This window comes from Danio rerio, chromosome 12, assembly GCF_052040795.2.
Source record: "Danio rerio strain M-AB ecotype USA chromosome 12, GRCz13ab, whole genome shotgun sequence".
In the NCBI taxonomy this organism is placed as follows: domain Eukaryota; kingdom Metazoa; phylum Chordata; class Actinopteri; order Cypriniformes; family Danionidae; genus Danio; species Danio rerio.
In genome coordinates, this window is record NC_141032.1 from 44,809,075 (window position 1) to 44,828,511 (window position 19,437).

The 19,437-nt window shown below is 34.9% G+C and overlaps 1 long non-coding RNA gene across 2 annotated transcripts in view; it reads right to left on the reverse strand.

Annotated features, from left to right (window-relative positions):
* Nucleotides 1-227: 227 nt before the first annotated feature.
* Nucleotides 228-19,437, reverse strand: part of LOC147834571 (uncharacterized) — a 120,310-nt gene continuing 101,100 nt past the window's right edge. The window contains exons 5-6 of one of the 2 annotated variants that reach the window (XR_015504555.1): nt 443-1,673; nt 228-300 (exon numbers count right to left, since the gene is read on the reverse strand). This is a non-coding gene — a long non-coding RNA (uncharacterized LOC147834571). Of the gene's footprint in view, nt 301-442; nt 1,674-5,425; nt 6,127-7,272; nt 7,358-19,437 lie in introns of those variants that run through there. The other variant, XR_015504556.1, reaches the window with a different exon arrangement.

Below are 19,437 nucleotides of genomic sequence, written 5' to 3' on the forward strand. Positions count from 1 at the left end.
AATGATCTGGAATATTAATGAGACAATGAATCATTCAAATAAGCAATATATTCAAACACCCTGATTCATTCAGAAACGATACATGATCAGGAATATGAATGAGTCAATGAATCAATCATACAAGCAATATATTTAATACACTGATTTGTTCAGGATTCACTGATTCACTAAATCATTTGTTCATTCAAATCAATAAAACACACAGATCAGTAAATGATCACCTATATGAGTGAGTCATTGAATCATTTATGCAAGCAATGTTTTCAAACACACTGATTTATTCAGGAACAATAAATGATACTGAATTATTTGCTCATTCAAATCATAAAAAACACATTGATTAATTCAGGAACGTTAAATGATCACCTATACAAGTCACTGAAACATTAATGCAAGCAATATATTCAAACACACTGATTCATTCAAGAAAAATAAATTATACTGAATCATGTGCTCATTCAAATCATAAAAACACACTGATTCATTTAGGAACGATGAGTGATCAACTATGTAAGTTACTGAATCATTCATGGAAGCAATATATTCAATGCACGGATTCATTCAGGAACGATACATGATCGGCAATATGAATGAGTCAATGAATCAATCATACAAGCAATATATTTAATACACTGATTTGTTCAGGATTCACTGATTCACTAAACCATTTGTTCATTCAAATCAATAAAACACACAGATCAGTAAACGATCACCTATATGAGTGAGTCATTGAATCATTTATGCAAGCAATGTATTCAAACACACTGATTTATTCAGAAACAATAAATTATACTGAATTATTTGCTCATTCAAATCATAGAAACACACTGATTCATTTAGGAACGATGAGTGATCAACTATGTAAGTTACTGAATCATTCATGGAAGCAATATATTCAATGCACGGATTCATTCAGGAACGATACATTATCGGCAATATGAATGAGTCAATGAATCATTCATGCAAGCAATATATTTAACACACTGATTTGTTCAGGATTTACTAATTCACCAAAGCAGTTGTTCATTTCAATCAATAAAACAGACTGATTCATTCAGGAACAATAAATTATAACCTATATGAATGAGTCATTGAATCATTAATACATGATTGACAGTATGAATGAATCAATCATTTGTTCATTTGTATCAATAAACCACATAAGTGCACATGTGAGAAAGTCACATAAGTTTATCTTTGTTCATCTGACTTGTTCACATTCATGTTGTTTAAACGACATACATAGAAAAACATAGCTCAAAACAGGACCTATGTTGCTCAGCCTGCTGCATCGTTTATTGTATTGAACTGTGGTATTTCTGCGACCTATGGCTGTGCTGGCATTTAGTAAACAAACAGCCGTCCTGCTCATGTGAGATTGCTTAAACAACACCTCTGAGGTAGACAAAAGATAATAAAGTCTGTTTGTCCTCCCCGTCTCCTCAGCGGCATGACCTTGCTCAGCTCTGTGCTCTCGGGTTCACTGGCCACTTTCATTTGTAACAAATCGTGCCAGGTCCAGTTCAGCAATGGCAGGAGCTTTATGGGAAATGTTCCATCACTTACTCTGTGTATGAGAGCAAAAGGTCAACGGAAGAATAGAGTTGGCACTTCGGGGACGGGAGGTTATTATGACGAGGCTGTAAAGTTTGAAGGACTTTTAAAGAGTATTTCTAGAGAGAGAGAGAGAGAGAGAGAGAGAAAGAGAGAGAGAGAGAGAGAGAATAATTTATTTATTATTGTCACCACTTTTATCCTGTTTCACAAATTACCATTAATCTATTTTTGTTTTTATTAATATTTTTAGTTTTACTGATATATTGTTATTTTTATTAATCTATTTTTATTTTTTACATTTCTTTTCTTTATTTCTATATTATATTTTATGTTCATATTTTTTTGCACTACTGCCCTTTTTGCACTGTCTTGTCTGTACGCAGCGACGCTGCACTGCTTTGGCAATACAAAGGTACAGTTATTTGTCATGCCAATAAAGCACCTAAAATGTGACAAAAAAATGAGAGAGAGAGAGAGAGAGAGAGAGAGAGAGAGAGAGAGAGAAAAGACAGTTACTGTAGGCCCAATCCCAATACTACCCCTTAGCCCTTCCCCTTAGGCTGGATTTATACTTTCGCCTGGCACCACATCACGCACTTCCGCTGACTGCGTGTGCACCTTGTGAAATGGACAAGGCTTTTATATCTGCCGCATTCGCAGTTTCTTTAATATCCAATATTATTTAATATTTAATATTCTTTAAAATGACAGGGGGTGGTCAAATGAAACCCACCATCAAATCAGACGGATAAACTGAGAAGTAGGAAGATTCCAGGACTATACATCATATCATACTTATTATTGAATAATTTTTAACTAATTTTTTTTTATTGTTTTAATGATTATAAGGATTTTTAGAACCATTCAAGATTTTTTTTAAGTCAAACTTTGATGCATCACTTGCTTTTGTGCATATCTCAGACAGTTTTACCTTTTAAAGTTTATTAAAATATTAATGACAGGAGAACATGAGTTGCTCAACAAATACATTTTTGTTATGGCAAGAATAAAAGCAAATAATTACCAATAAATAAATTACTAAAAAATACAGATGTTTTTTTTATTTTATTTTTTATTAGATTTAGTCCACCCCACAGTTTACACATTACTCTCTGGCTAGCTTCTGTCCTCTACTTATGCTAAAAAGGCAATAATAGTCCACCATTCCGGACCATTATCACCAGTAAAACCTAAAAAAACAGGCCATCAGTATATTGTAAGCCAACAGGTTTAAATATTCCTTCCCAGTTATCAAAGAAATAATTATGTGACTTTATTTTAGTTTTGTATCTATTAAATTGTTTTAAATTCAAAATCGCAATATATAAATCAGTGTTAAACCTATGACTGGTGAAAAAAACATTCTGTAATTGTGTTTCTGGGTCTCCACCTTTTGCCTAGACCATGATTTTAACAAACGTATCCTTCAAGTTTTTCCAAATCTTTTCTCAAAAACTTTCTCCTTTCCCACAGCGGTTGCAATTTATAGCCAAGAGTTATTGATTGTTAGGTTATCTCTATGTTCACGGATCATAAAGATGCTCGTACAGTCATACTGTTTCAGACAAAATCTGAATCAAAATCTTTTAGTGTTTCATCTAAAAAAAAACAAAAAAACATGCGCACCACCAGCCAAAATCATGTCGTGCGCACCCAAAGCAAACATCTGCAAACTCTGCAATCACGTCACATTTGCCACGCGCACTCAAGCGAACAAGCAGACGTGTCAAATAAAAACCAGGCTTTACCCCTCATTTTGCACATTCTCGTGAAGGGGTAGGGGTGTCCCGATTCTCTTTAGCTTGAAGGTGTAGGGCTAAGGGGAAGGGCTAGATACCCCTCGAAACTGAGACGGCTGCACCCGGAAGTAAAGAGACGCACAAATTATTATTATTTTTTTGTTATTATTACAAATTATTACAACATAATTATTACATTATTAATACATTCATTACAATTATTACATTCATAACCACGTTTGTGTTGTGTCATAATAATAACTGCTATATTTGATCTATAATCCATAATAACAACTCTTTTATAGCAGTCCAACATCCTTCTGACACTCAATGACACTCGAATACCCTGTCAGAGAACAGGGCTGGGAATGAGCTTTTTACAGTGTCTGCTATAATGTTAATGTTGTTTTTGTGTGTTTACATAGATGAATATGGCCACAATGTAAATACACAGTACAGTTACGATCTTATTGCCACATTATATTGTTATGATACTATGATATGTGCCTTCAGTGATTTCCTGAAGATAAATATAAAAAAATTACGCAACTGGAATAACTACAGCAGTTGCGATCGCCTGATCTCATATGAAGCAAGATATCGCGATGACATTTGATGACGTGTGCAGTTGCTGTAGTGCTGTCTCATTTCTTAGGGGTACATTTTCAAGGCCTATTCCTTAACACTCTGTTTCAAGGGCAAAGGAGAAGGGGTAGGGGTACAAAAATAGAATTAGGATTGGGCTTAAGTCTGATAGACACCTCAGATCTGAAAGCAGGCTTGTGCTCTTTAAGAGTTATTTTAGAAAGCATATTAGGACACATGTTCTCATCCTGAACGTAAATAGGTGCCCCCCTCCCTCCATTCATTCATTCATTTTCCTTCTGTCATGCTGGTAGATAAGGAAGACAGAGATGGTTATCTATTCACAGTATGTATTCAAAACAAAGTCACTAATCACAATGGAAATTCAGAGGGTTGATATGTATATGCTGTAGCGATCTTCTCTACTAGTAATATAAAAGTCAACAGTAGATGTAATCGATCTTACTTAGGAGATTCAACAGGGGAGTATAAAGAATTATCAGCTCATCTAGAAGACAGCTAATCTTCTGGTAAACACTACACAAGTGTAAGCATTCCTCTAGATAGGTGAGGAGGATCAGAAAGATTGTAATGGTCATTCGTTGATGAGTATACAAACACACAGTTCATCAAAGTGATGGCAGATTTTCTAGTAAACATCAGATGAGAATAATAACTTCCCTTAATCAGTATGTAAGGATCATCCATGGAAGAAAGAGAGAATACGAAAGGAGAGAAGATGAGAATAACCATCCGACTTCAATACCAGCCGCCCACTGAGAGGAGAAGGTGAGCCCTTATAGTGTCCTTGATGAGGAGGAACAGGTGCAGATGATTGGAGAGGGAGAACAGTGATTGGAAGAATACGAACGAGCCGTGAGTGTGACACCTTCAGCTTAGTCCCTTATTTATCAGGGGGTACCACAGCAGAATGAACCGCTAACTACTCCAGCATATGTTTAACACAGCCGATGCCCTTCCAGCTGCAAGCCAGTACTGGGAAACACCCATACACTCTCACATTTACACACACTCATAGCACCCACTTTGAATGTTATCACTCAACTGAATGGCCGTTATTAGTGGTTATCAAATGATAGATATGGGCCAGTAGGGGCTTTCTGCGCCTACTAGTAGGAACTCATTGCTAGTGTTAAAGCTGGCTTCTGCTGATGAAACTGCAAACTATCTTTAGTAAACTTTATTTATTTATTTATTTGAATCTTTGACTCCGGCTCCTCTTCATCTGACAGACCGGTCATTCTTTGGGTTAAAACTGTAAATTATCCCAACACTATGAATCTCAAATGATCTTGAAATTGTATAGAGCCCAACGGTTTCGTATATCAACTTTATAAACACCACCCAATTAATATCTTTAGCATATAAAAGAGCACCAGCAAATGTTCAAATCATACTTGAGACCGAGAAAGGAAATAATTGCTTAGATTTCCAAATACACAAGACCTGCCACAAGGACATAAAGGATTTGGAGACATTTGGAGTTCTTGAGGAGTATAAATCTGAACACTGGCAGGAGATTTAGTTGACACACTTTAATGGTCAAATCTGTGCTTATGTGCTTCTTATAAATGAGGCGCTGGAACACTTTTAGAAAGTTCAGAGTGCAAAGTCTTGATTGTGAAACTCCCAAACAAGGACGATTTTTCTCCTCGGTCTTCAGGTGTTTGTCCTGGACGATGTATGATGCTTCAGTCTAGGTGATTAATGTTGCTGTTCTCTCATCTTTAACTCCAGAGCAAGACCAGGTTTGGCTAATGGCAGTCAGCCCAGCCAGACTGATTACTAGGAGAAGAGAACTAAATAGTACCTCCTAATTATCTGCTCAAGAAAAGGCAGATTGTTGGCACTGGTAATAGTCTGGCTTGCCCAGATTGCTCTCTTCATTACCAACAAGACGGCATGACAGATAAGGGAAACAGTGTGACCTGTCCAGACAGACTGACTGAATGCAGTTACTGATGTTCAGTGTGGCTCTACTTTTTATGTTAGAAGACGAAGATGTGAATTTGATATTGAGGGGGATTTTATATTGAATTGTGACTATTTAACATGCCCATATAGTGCTTTGCAATATGCAATACAAGCTCATTGGAAATATGTGTCCAGGGCTATATTTTTGGACCATTCAAAGTGGCCAAAGTTCCCAATCCAGGATCATTTCGTTCTTTATATCTCAACCGAGCGTTGTTGTCATAGCAACAGTTCTGGTAGCTCAAACCTGCTGGAGAGCAGGCTTATTTCATATAAACAGGATTAGATCGGGTCTTCTCAAGCAAAGTTAATACTGAAAGTATGTACCGAATGCTGATATTTTCTTACACTTGTAACCTATAGGTTATATACACTTTGCAAATAGTAAAATAGTTAAAAAATGTTTATATAAATACATTTATAATTGAAAAATTAAAAAAAGTTATATGTGTATATATATATATATATATATATATATATATATATATATATATATATATATATATATATAATATCAGCTGTTTCAAAATTCTTTTTTGTTGCAAAATTATTTTAAATTCCTTACACCGATTAAGAAACTTGAATAGGCCTAGGCTACTATAATAAAGGAAATCCGCTCTAAAATGTAAAACTAAATAAACTGTTAAATACTCTTGACACATGAAAGTGTAAAGTCTGCAACCAACAACAAAGGAGGAAAGCTATTGCTTATTAAATTTAGCAATACTACGGATTGTATGTAATTGTGCTCACATGAATAATTGAATATTAATCAGATGATGTCATTACGCTGCTGTGCCATCAGCCAACTGTTGCATTGCTGATCATAATTTCGAGAATCGATAGATCAGTCCTTCACAACACAGTTCATGCAGACATTTTAATCTGATATGAACTTGTTTGAAGAACCAAATCAGCCAGAGATCAGTTATCAAGAATAATAGATCCAGGATCAGGGTTCAAATTTGGCAAAGGACGGTTCGAGAAAACAAAAACAAAGCAATGTTTTAAAAGCAGAGTAAAAATCATAGTAAAAGAACATGAACACGACAGCTTTTCTCTTCTAGTTTGCTTTTGAAAACACTATCAGTTGGGTCAGTCGATAGCAAGCACACATTTGCAGGACAAGCTGACGGCTTCTCTGACAAACGCAACCGAGAAGGCAACACAATCTCACGGCAATTCGTAACTTTTTGATTTAGTGGCTAATTTGTATGAATTCGTACAATCTAATTCATACATTTTAGTATGATATGCTTATCCCCCAATGACGGTTGGGTTTAGGGGTGGGGGTAGGTGCCACGCCTCCTTTTTAAAATCATACAATTGCGTAAGACTGAACTCGTACGAATTCAAACGAATTAGCCACTAAACTGGCAAAATGTAAAATACTTACGTTTTCTCGTGAGATCAGGCTGGGGAATGCAATGAAATGCTGAAATGCAAACAGCAGCCGCTGGTGGATTTACATAAAAAGGCACCTATGAGAAAACATGCCTCAGTAACTTATTTGAGATTGTCGATTGAAACGTACACATGGCCTTGGATTTATGGTGGATTTGTGAAAACAAAAACTGCAAGCAGACATAGAACTGGGGACATATTTTGCAGTTCCCAAAAATGCAGCCTTGGGCACATATCTTTAATAGCCTGAGATGGCAATATGACAATATATACCACGGACAAAAAAAAATAAATAAATAACTAGAAATCTATCATTTTACAGTATACGTTGGCGTTTATTTCGTGGTACCACACCACATTGTTCATGGCTTGCCCAAGCTCAACCCTTTTTTTTGATTCTCTACAATGCTTGGCAATGTTTGCTGTAAAATTCAGGACAAAAGAGTTTTAATCTGGCATTCATTTTCCAACAGACAACATCAAAACATGGCATTGTGAAGTATGTTCGCTTGTAGTAAGGACAGCTTGTTTGTGCCATCTAATATTCCAACTGGAAATCTAATCAAAGATGAAGCAATTAGCTCTCTTCTTACAATACCCTGTGAAGTTTGTTTGTCCACGCTAATATTGTAGCCTTGATTAGCACTTTGATGGTTGAACCTTTGAGTGGTTTCATCCTACATGTTTAAAGCTGAACGAGTCACTTTTAATGCTAAAAAACATCCTTTATAGTAATGTAACATGCAAAGTGAACTACAAATAAGCCATTAGTGGTTGAAAACATCACAATAGCATTGGGGTGGGATCTGTTGGCCAAACAACCACAAAGAGTTGGGGGGAAACTTTTCAAAAGCACTCATTAATTTGTAATTCTTCCACCGAAATTACACACTTCAGCTGTAAGCGACTCTGGGAGGCAAATATTTCTGACTCCAAACACTGAGAACAAACAACACGGGCATCTTTCAAATCAGGTTTTGAAAGACCACAGCTGCCAGATCTCATGTACACAGCGCTATTCTGTCCAGTAGAACATAATTACTCTCGCCCACACAAGCCAATATGATAATACACACGTTCTCTTTGATGCTTTCAGGGTGAGAACAGAGAGACGGAGCGTGCTGATAAGATGTTTGGCGAAGACGTGGCGTGTTTTCCAGCTTGGTGTCAGTCTCGGCTTCAGATCAGTATGATTCATTCGGAGCTCTGCGCTTTAATTACAAATTGCCTGCAGCACAGGCCTTCAGTAGCAACAAAACACACTGTTTACTACTTGATTGCCACAGGCATGCAGTTAGCAAAGACAGCCCACAAGCTTCTATAGGGAAAGTCTGAGCCTCACAGATGTTCCCTGTCATAGTAAAGAAGCAGATCCAGGTGCAATGCGAGATGACCTTCAGCCAAAGTGAGAGAGATAAAGCGAGAGAGAAGCTGTGCAGAATGCTGACTTGCAGCAGGGACTGTGAAGAAATACGTTTCTCAGCAATTTTATCTATATTGCGCTGTATAAATTTTTAATCTTTTAACAAACATCGTGTTTTCCCGGGGTTTATATCACCACTGTAAACCTGCTGGGATGCGGTGTCTTGGGTAAACACTCAGTGGTCTTGCATTGCTTTGCCAAGACCTTTCAAACACAGTAGGTCCTGAGAGGGTTCTCTTTATTTTACTTATTCATTTATTTCCCACCTTAAAGAAATAGTTTGAGCACAAATCGCGTCATCATTTGCATGACGATCTGAAAGTGCATGCCTTGCTTTTATCTGCAGAACACAACAAGGATGTCAGTGTAATGAAAGTTAATCGAGATCCATGGTATTGAGCATCATTCATTCATTTTCTTTTCGGCTTAGTCCTTTTATTAATCTGGGGTTGCCACAGCGGAATTATCTGCAAACTTATCCAGCATGTTTTACGCAGCGGATGCCCTTTCAGCTGCAACCCATCTCTGGGAACCATCCATACACACTCATTTACACTCATACCCAACTGACAATTTAGCCTACCCCAATTCACCTGTACCGCATGTCTTTGGACTGTGGGAGAAACCGGAGTACCCGGAGGAAATCCACGCGAACGCAGGGAGAACATGCAAACTCCACACAATAATGCCAACTAACCCAGCCGGGGCTCAAACCAGCAACCTTCTTGCTGTGAGGCGACAGCACTACCTACTGCGCCACTGCGTCATCTATTGAGCATCAAATGCAAGGTAAAATATTAAAAGTATAGTGTATTTGTGTGCTATATTCTTCTGGAGAAGCTTTCTGCTTACAGGGTACATTCTCAGAATGTTTGTTACCATCTTTAGAAAATCTTCCAGAACATATACAGTTGGAGTCAGAATTATTAAACTCCCTGAATTATTAGCCCTTCTGTTTATTTTTTCCCTTAATTTCTGTTTAATGGAGAGAAGATATTTTTCAACACATTCTGAATATAATAGTTTTAATAACTCATTTCTAATAACTGATTTGTTTTATCTTTGCCATGATGACAGTAAATAATATTTGACTAGATATTTTTCAAGACACTTCTATACAGCTTAAAGAGGCTAATAATTTTGACTGAATGAACCAATTTTGAAAAATGGTTCATAAAAATGTGAAACTGCTTTTATTCTAGCTGAAATAAAAACAAATAAGACTTTCTCCAGAAGAAAAAATATTATCAGACATACTGTAAAATTTTCCTTGCTCTTTCTGGTTCTCAAATCTGATTGGCTGATAGCCGTGCGATATTCTGCAATATCAAAACTCCTACAGCTTCTTTACCCTTTGTGTATTACTCCGCCCACATACAGCCAGCAAAAAGCAGACACTACAGATCTAAAGTTTAAAACATGCACGCTCAACTGTTTAACTGTCAGCTTATGATTTGAAACCGGAAGTAAGTAGTTCCTCATACAAAACAGTTTTTGAGACTCTCCATGTTTGATTATGTTTTTATATACACAATTATGTCGTCAAACTGTTGTGTAAACGCAATATCACACTTGTAGCAGTGCGATATCGCTGTATATCAGCACTGGTGGGGGCACTAAGGCACGCCTCCCATCAGTGCCGATATACAGTAATATCGCACTGCTACTCTTGTGATATTGCTCAAATATATATATATAGTATATATTCGAGTCCTGATCAAGTGGTAATGCCTGATTCCGATCGTGTCTAAAACTGTGATCACCAATCACGTGATCGGTTCTGGATATTCTCTTATTCTCTTATTAAGTTATGGGTGTGTTTTCAGCATAATGTGCATTAAACCAATCAGAGTCTTATTTCACATTCCCTTTAAGAGTCAGTCGTGTTGCGCCATGGCACATTTGCTAAATGAATGGTGGATTTTGTAAGTGGAAAAACTGAACACTTCACTAGCGAGAAAACAGTTAAACAGACGGAGCCTCCTCCATTCAGCCTCTTTATTTCCTCCTTATTTTCACTTTTTCTCTTTAATTTTACTCTTTTACTTTCGTAAAGTAAGGACACGGTGTTGTACGCACTCCACTGAAGACATCCATTAGCCTATATATTTTATTTTGTTTGTTAAGCACAAATATTTGCTTCAAAACTATTTCTAAAATCAGTTCTAATTTCCAGCAAATGAATAAATGAACAATAATAACGAAGTGTGGTAAAAAACTGAGTGATATCCAATCACACGTCCTATGCCCCATATGATACAAAACCCGACAAATGGACAAATCAAATGAAAAATTAATAATAAATTATTGCTTATAAATTAAAACAAATATAAATATGCATTTAATAAATACTACAACTAATAATAATAACATTATACAAAAGCAAATTGTCATGAATAAACTGCAAAAGCCCCCCGAGATGAAGAACGCATGTAGGCATTGGTTTTTATATCTATGTAGAAAATAATACATTTTGTAATATTTTAATCTATTAATTTACTTTCATTTGTAAAGATATTTGTGTATTGCTGTACATCCTGTGTGTATTAAGCAATGTGTAAGCATTTAATGCACACAACACAACTTTAGCTTTCAACTGGTCAACTGCGCAGTCTATTTCAGTTCCTCATAATAGTAATACACCAAACAATGCGCCTTATCACACCTCCTTTCTAGAACGGAACACCCACGAGCCCACAAAGCAGGGCAAATCGATTTGCTATTTAAATAACGTCACGCAAAACAGGAAAATTAGGGTTGCGTTGGTCTGAAAATAGCAACACATCGCGGCAAACACATCTTGTGCCTTGGTAAGCCGAGTGTATGAAAGGACCCTATATTTTTCCATCCTTAAAATAGCAAAAGTGAATTTGGACATGCCCTTAATGCTTTTGCGCCATGCACTTTAGACTTTGTGCTTAGATCATTAAAATAGAGCTCATTGACTTCCATTATAATGATGTTTTTTGATTACATGTAATCATGCATTCTTAACCGTTGGTGGTTTTCCCTGTTGAGAAGAGGTAAAACTGGTATTATTATTATTATTATTATTATTATTATTATTATTATTATTATTATTATTATTATTATTTTAAGTACCGATTTAACACAGATATTGTATAAAAAAGCCCTTCTTCTAAATCAGTCTCAACACAAAGGCTATGTTTAGTGGTAACCGACTGTAGGACTTATTGTAGAGTGTTTTTTCTATTATAACTTATATCATATTGAATCCAGAACATGCATGTAGGATTAGATTTGAAAATTATTTGTGGTGCCTCTTCAAAACAGCACGGTCAGCTGCACCATTCCCTTCTATAAATACTTCATCGAGATACAAGAAAAATCATCATGTTTTTTTTTTTGCAGAGTAATCTCCGTCTGATGCTCTCGGTATATTATGATCCTGGTTTGTCTTGCAGTCAATGTCAAAGCAACAACCTGAGCAACAGTAGGATCCATTACAGGAAGATGAGTTTATTACGACCTGCGATGGAGAAATTCTGCTGGAGGGTCTTTGTCTTTTGGCTTATTTATCTAGGCATCTGCACAAATCACATTAGTTTAAATAACATTTGCCGCAGGCGGTGTGAGAGTGCAAATATGCTAATGTGCTAGCGAAAGCAAATTGTCCTTCTAAGGCAAACCAGAGATGGAATTACAAGTCATCTTGATAGATTGGATTGGAGGGTCATATCATGCGATGCTGCTTCATCGCTTATTCAACCTTTAGCGGTGATGCGTAATTCAAACTGATATTTCAATTAAACATCTGATTCAGACTGTCACACAGAAAACATTATCTGTTCACAGCATTCTCAAAGACACGCAAGTAAGCAGAGCATTTCCCAGCAAGACTGTTGCCAAAACGCACAAGACAAAAATACGTGTGGTCTCCATCTCCTAGATTCTTAGGTGACAATTTAAAAATGAAACTTGATAACTTTGATTTTTATTTATTATAGCATACATAAAAGAATAAACCACAGCATATTATTTGTATTACTTTTTGTATCTGGTGCAGTGTCTATCTGTACACCATATTTTACATTATTAGCCCCCTTTGGGTTTTTATTTTCTTTTTTAAATATTTCTCAAATGATTTTTAACAGAGCAATGAAATTTTAACAGTATGTCTGATAATATTTTTTCTTCTGGAGAAAGTCTTATTTGTTTTATTTCGGCTAGAATAAAAGCAGTTATTAATTTTTTAAAAACCATTTTTAGGACAAAATTATTAGGCCCTTTAAGCTATTTTTTTCGATAATCTACAGAACAAACAATCATTATACAATAACTTGACTAATTACCCTAACCTGCCTAGTTCACCTTATTAACCTAGTTAAGCCTTTTAATGTCACTTTAAGCTGTATAGAAAAAAAAATAGAAATATCTAGTAAAATATTATTTACTGTCATTATGGAAAAGATAAAATAAATCAGTTATTAGAAATAAGTTTTTTAAACTATTATGCTTAGAAATGTGTTGAAACAATCTTCCCAGAACAGAACAGAAATTGGGGGAAAAAATAAACAGGGGCGCTAATAATTCTGACTTCAACTGTATGTACTGTATATACAGGGGTTGACAAATGAAACTGAAACACAATAGACCACAATAATTCATTAGTATGGGGCAGGGCCATGTTTTGTGGCCAATACAACTTTATTTTGTCTTGGGAATGACAGATAGATGCCCTGCACAGAGGTCAAAGGCATTGTGAGCCATTCTACTTGCAGAATAGTGGCCTCATGTATCAACGCTGCGTACGCACAAAAACTTTGCTTACGTTTGGATTTTCTAACGATGAAATTAATGTTAGAATGTGCGTTGGTCCTATCAAACTTCATGTCTGGCGTACGTGCACTTCTTGGGTGTGTTTGTTTTATTTCCATTAGCGACTCCTAGAGGCAATTGTGTTAAATTGTACACTACAAAGTATAGCACCAACAAAGTATCCTGGCAACTGGTTCTTTCCAAAGGGAACTGGCGGACTGCTCGGGGTTAGGCCAGTTGTCTTTGAGCCGCACATCCGCTCATCCACATGTCTAGCAGGTATATAAGGTTTCCGCATGCAGTTGACCAGCCAAACGTTAAAGCGCAATTTGTAGCGATCACCGGTTTTCCCAATGTAATTGGAGGGATGCATGCTTTTATATATATATATATATATATATATATATATATATATATATATATATATATATATATATATATATATACACACAGCCAAGCCCAAACTAATTCATAAACTTTGTGTATGAATAATTTCCAGCTTGACTGTATATGTAATTAGGCTTGACTATATATGTATATATAATCAGTATTTTAGACTTACTGATAAAATAGCCTTTGTCAAGTATTATATAGTGCATATTTACAATCTAAATTGCCCAAAAAAACAAATGCACATCTGCTTGCTCTCAAGGACAATGAAAGACATTTTCATTAGCACAGCTCTGATGGAAGGGTCAGTGCACAGATGGTTAAGAGCTCTATCAGAGATTCCCAGCTGGATCACACTCAAATCTCCCTCTAATCAAGACAAACAAAGAAAATGTGCCATGTTGCTGTGCCATCAGTCCATCATAATGAATTAATCTCCATATTGAAGACGTAGATAACAATTCTGCCTATGTTATTGTTGTCATGTAATCTTAACAAGCCCTTTAACGTTGACAAAATGAAAACGGAGACATGAGTACTTATTAAATAAGATCTGCAGTGGCACTAAACTTCTTGTTAGAAGCACATCAAAAGATTGATCGAGCTGTTACCTTGTGCTTTTTGAAATCCTCTGAAAGGTTACTGTAAGGTTGCTTTTATTAAAAACCTGCTTCTTTTATTAAATAGTGCTTTTTATGGAACACGCAACTGCTGTGTGCTGCAAAGCAGTTTAGCTGAGTTGACCTTTTAAAAAGTGGACACCTGAGGCTTTGGATTCAGAGCACATGCTTTCAGTACTGTATTTTTTTTGTAACTTATTTTTATCAAAATAAATACATGCAAGGGCGGGTCAGTGGCTCAGTGGTTAGAACTGTCACCTCACAGCAAGAAGGTTGCTGGTTTGAGTGGGTTAGTTGGCATTTCTGCTCACAATGTTGGTGTGGGTTTCCTCCGGGTGCTCCGGTTTCCCCCACAGTCCAAACATATGCGCTAAAAGTGAATTCAATAAACTACATTGACCATAGTGTATGAGTGTGGATGTGAGTGCGTATGAGTGTTTCCTAGTAATAGGTTGCAGCTGGTAGGGCATCCACAGTGTAAAACAAATGGTGACCCCCATGAATAAAGGGACTAAGCTGAAGAAAAATGAATGAATGAATGAATGAATGAATGAATGAATGAATGAATGAAATATATGCAACTTGATTTTAAAGTGTGCAGTCTGATTTAGTTTCCTATACGGTGCACTTTGGAGATATAGGGCCCTATCATACACCCGGCGCAATGCGGCGCAAGGTGCTACCGAATAGTTGTTTGCTAGTTTCAGCTTTCAGCTTGCTGTTTAAATAGCAAATACATTTGCGTTCAAATGTGCACCCGTAGGTGTTCTAATCTAAAAAGGAAGGCGTGTTGAGGTGCATTACTGGCGCGTTGCTATTTTGAGAAACTATAATAGATTTTTCAATAGACCAGAACAAAGCTGAGCTATTTTCCAGCGCAGAGCGCGTAAATAAAGCTTCTGTATAAAATGTCGGAATTGGAAGAAGCGGAATAAGTGATGATTGGGTAAATTACACTTCTTAGCTACATCCAGCACTTTTAAGGTACCAGAACGGATACTTTTCTTTGATAGTGTGATGAGTTAGCCCAGGCATCGGTCCTGGAGGGCCGGTGTCCTGCATAGTTTAGCTCCCTCCTTCAACACACCTGCCTGGAAGTTTCTAGTATACCTAGAAAGAGCTTGATTAGCTGGTTTAGGTGTGCTTAATTGGGGTTGGAACTAAAATATGCAGGACACCGGCCCTCCAGGACCGAGTTTGGACACCCCTGAGTTAGTCTATTTCTACATTGTGTATTTTATTCAAATATATATATAAATTAAATCATTACACAGGATTTCTAGTAATTATGCCACAAATGCTGTTATTAGAGCTCGGTTTGAACACTGAAAACATATCCGCTCCTGCACTGTGAGATTGATTCTTGAAGTATGTCTGATGTGAATGTTTGTTTTTTTTAGCCACAGTCAGCAACTGCTACATGAGGTCTATGTGAACTTTGCAAATGGACATCAATTGTATTTGAGCTGCTGATGTCCAGCGGGTTGAACTGTTGTCCAGCTGTTACATGGTTTTGGGTTTTTTTACTCAGCTGTAGCTTTTAGCAAAGCGTACTTTTCCACAAACTGTTTACATGCAATTTTCTGAAATGTCACACAGCATGTTTTACGAACAATTTCTGAATGTTCTCTGTCCGTCTGGCTTCTGGTTGCAACTGTTTAATTTCTCCTATTTGTCACTGATGCATCTCAGATTACTGGGCTCATTGTTTATACAAGATGTAATTATTGATCTGTAGCCAATCTGTTTGGCCTTCAAGTTTTTTTTTTGTTTTGTTTTTTCAGCCCAGCTGTTGCTCTCTTCCCGTGTGGTTAACAAGTGGAGTTAAGTTTTTTAAAAAAATCAAGGCTTACTGTTTTAGATTGTTAATTATGTTTAGCTCTTTCCCTGAGCGGTTCACGATTTATGGGAAGATTTAAAATGTTGTAAAACAATTGCACAAACCCAAAAGTCTGCCATACTTTCGCTCCAAAACAGTGGAGGATGTATATTTTGAGCAAAATTTTTAAGACACACTCACAATCCTGGATCTTGAATTAAAAATAAAATAAAATTAAATAAATAAATAAATACATTTCCCAGAGATGGGTTGCAGCTAAAAGTGCATCCGCTGCATAAAACATGTGCTGGATAATTTGGTGGTTCGTTCTGCTGTGGCGACCCAGGAATAAAGGGACTAAGTCAAAAAGAAAATGAATGAATAAATAAAATAAAATTAAATTAAATTAAATAAAATTAAATAAAATAAAATTAAATTAAATTAAATTAAATTAAATTAAATTAAATTAAATTAAATTAAATTAAATTAAATTAAATTAAATTAATAAAAAAATTAAATAAAAAAATGTTTTCATCTAAAAGTTTTAAAATACTAAATATAAGGTATTACAATAGAATCGAATGTAAAACATGAATAATTAAAGAGCATGAATTGACAAATGTTGGTTTAAATGAATAAAATGAATAAAGTATTACCTTCTACACATCATAATAAAATAAATATAAACAATTATGTAATTTAATGTAATTTAATTAATTTAAATGACAAAAAATTACATATTAAATCTAATCAAATGTAAAACATAGATAATGAAAGTGTATGAATGAAAATATGTAAAACTTAATTTAAGGGTTACCTTCTACACATAATAAAATAAAATAAAAGTCTTAAATTACAAAAAAAAAGTATTACGATTGAATCAAATATAAAACATATATAATTAAAGTACAGTTTTAAATGAGCAAAATTATTAAAAGTATTACTTTCTACACATACACAAATTCGTACGAATTAGCCACTAAACTGACAAAACGTAAAATGCTTACGTTTCCTTGTGAGATCAGGCTGGAAAAAGCAGCTGATTTTGTTCACATTAAGATTATAAGGCTAAACGTAACAAGAAATGTCATCCATCTACACAGATATCTTCTTACAGTGTTACAGTATTTCTCTGTTGCAATCGGAATATCACAATAATTAACCCCGAAAAAAGCGACGCAATCACTACTAGACTGCATATATATATATAGATATATATATATATATATATATATATATATATATAAAAAAACAAAAAATAGTAACAATTAAATAACTAATAAGTAAAATCACACAATAAAATAAAATTGAATTTAATTAAATAAATGCAGAATATATTGCAAAAGCACCCTGGACACATTACCAAACCCAAATATATAAAATGCTAAATAAATATTAGTGCTGAATCTCTCTCTCTCTCTTTCTCTCTCTCTCTTAAAAATAAAAGTAAAAAGCTTAACAGAAAAGGATCTGCAGTTGTCGAAGTCATTTCTTTGTGCAGTTTATTTCCCATGATGCTCAGCACACAAGAGCGAGCGTATTGAACCAGCTCGTGTCCTTTTGTCAATAAATCCATGGACAGCACCTCAGAAAACACTATTATTACCAGCAAGTAAGATGCTATTATTAGCAGATAAAACTGATAGCAGCCACTCTCTGGAGAAAAGCCCAGTCAGAGCGTTTACATTAACGCAGATGTGCTCGTTTTCACATCCTCTGCCATTATTCTATTCTACGAGCCCTAAACTTCAGTGTGTAGTGAGCTTCATAAAAGCAGTGGACTGGTTAGTGAACACCGGCTCAGACTCCTGCACTGAAAGCTTCATATATCCCGAACAGAGGCACTTCATAGGAATTTATATACCGCAGAATTGGCCCAAACATTGGCTGGCAGTGTTTATTCCCTCATCCTCGCTCACATCTCGCTGAAAATCTTCTGTTTATGAGCTGTTGGTAAACAGTCTGAGTCACTGAAGATGCTTATATTAATATCATAAATATATATCCATTCAGTCTCTTGGATAGGATTGAGCTGAACGTGTTTCTTCATTTGGAAAGTGCAGGTATTATTATTTTTGTCCACTGACTGCTGAGACTAATTATTCTTAGGGAAAGTTGATCATATACTGGATAAAATAAATAAAATAAAATAAAATAAAATAAAATGTATAAACAATTAAATAAAAAATAAAACTAAAATGATAAAAAAATATTTAAAAAATAATAAAATAAAATAAAATATATGTAAAAAATAAAATAAATAAATAAACAAAAAATTATAAAAATAATTTAAATTTTAATTAAATAAAAGATGAAATAATACAATAAAATTTAATAAAATCATAAAATAAAATAAAATAAAATAAAAAGAAATGAAATAGAACAGAATAGAATAAAATAAAATAGAATAAAAGAAATGTACCATGGAAACTATACGAAATAATAATTAAATAAAATAATAAATGAATGCAATCAAAATCCAAACCAACTTACAATCAGAAATAAACTTATCTTACATACAACTTAACATGCAAATCAGCCAATCCGATTCAAGATCCAGACAGAAATATTGTATAAATGAGCATATAGACCTTATAAAAAAATTATATAATATTAAAAAAAAAAATATATATATATATATATATATATATATATATATATATATATATATATATATATATATATATATATATATATATATATATATATATATAAAAAACTTGTTCTATGGATTACACGAAACAAATCAGAAAAATATAAGCAACAGAAAAACAGGCATTGTGTCATATGCATGACTGCTTTCTCCAGTAAATCAGCTTATTAATCTCTCATATATATTAAATCTGTATATTGTTCTTAAATTATTCACTGTTTGTGGAGCACTTTCTTTTCTGTCTAAATAATACCTGCTGAATGTTAGTGATTAAATATAATAATGTGTTGTTTTGGAGCCACTTCAAAAACAAGTGCATTTTCATGTCTATAAAATGGTGTTAATGAGCATTAATTCCTTAAAAATCACATCCTGTTCTAATTTGTTTCTAAATAGCTGTGATTACAATCATTTTAAATAAATGTTTATTTATTTTTTAACAGACATTCTTAGTTAAGGGCAACGCAGTGGTT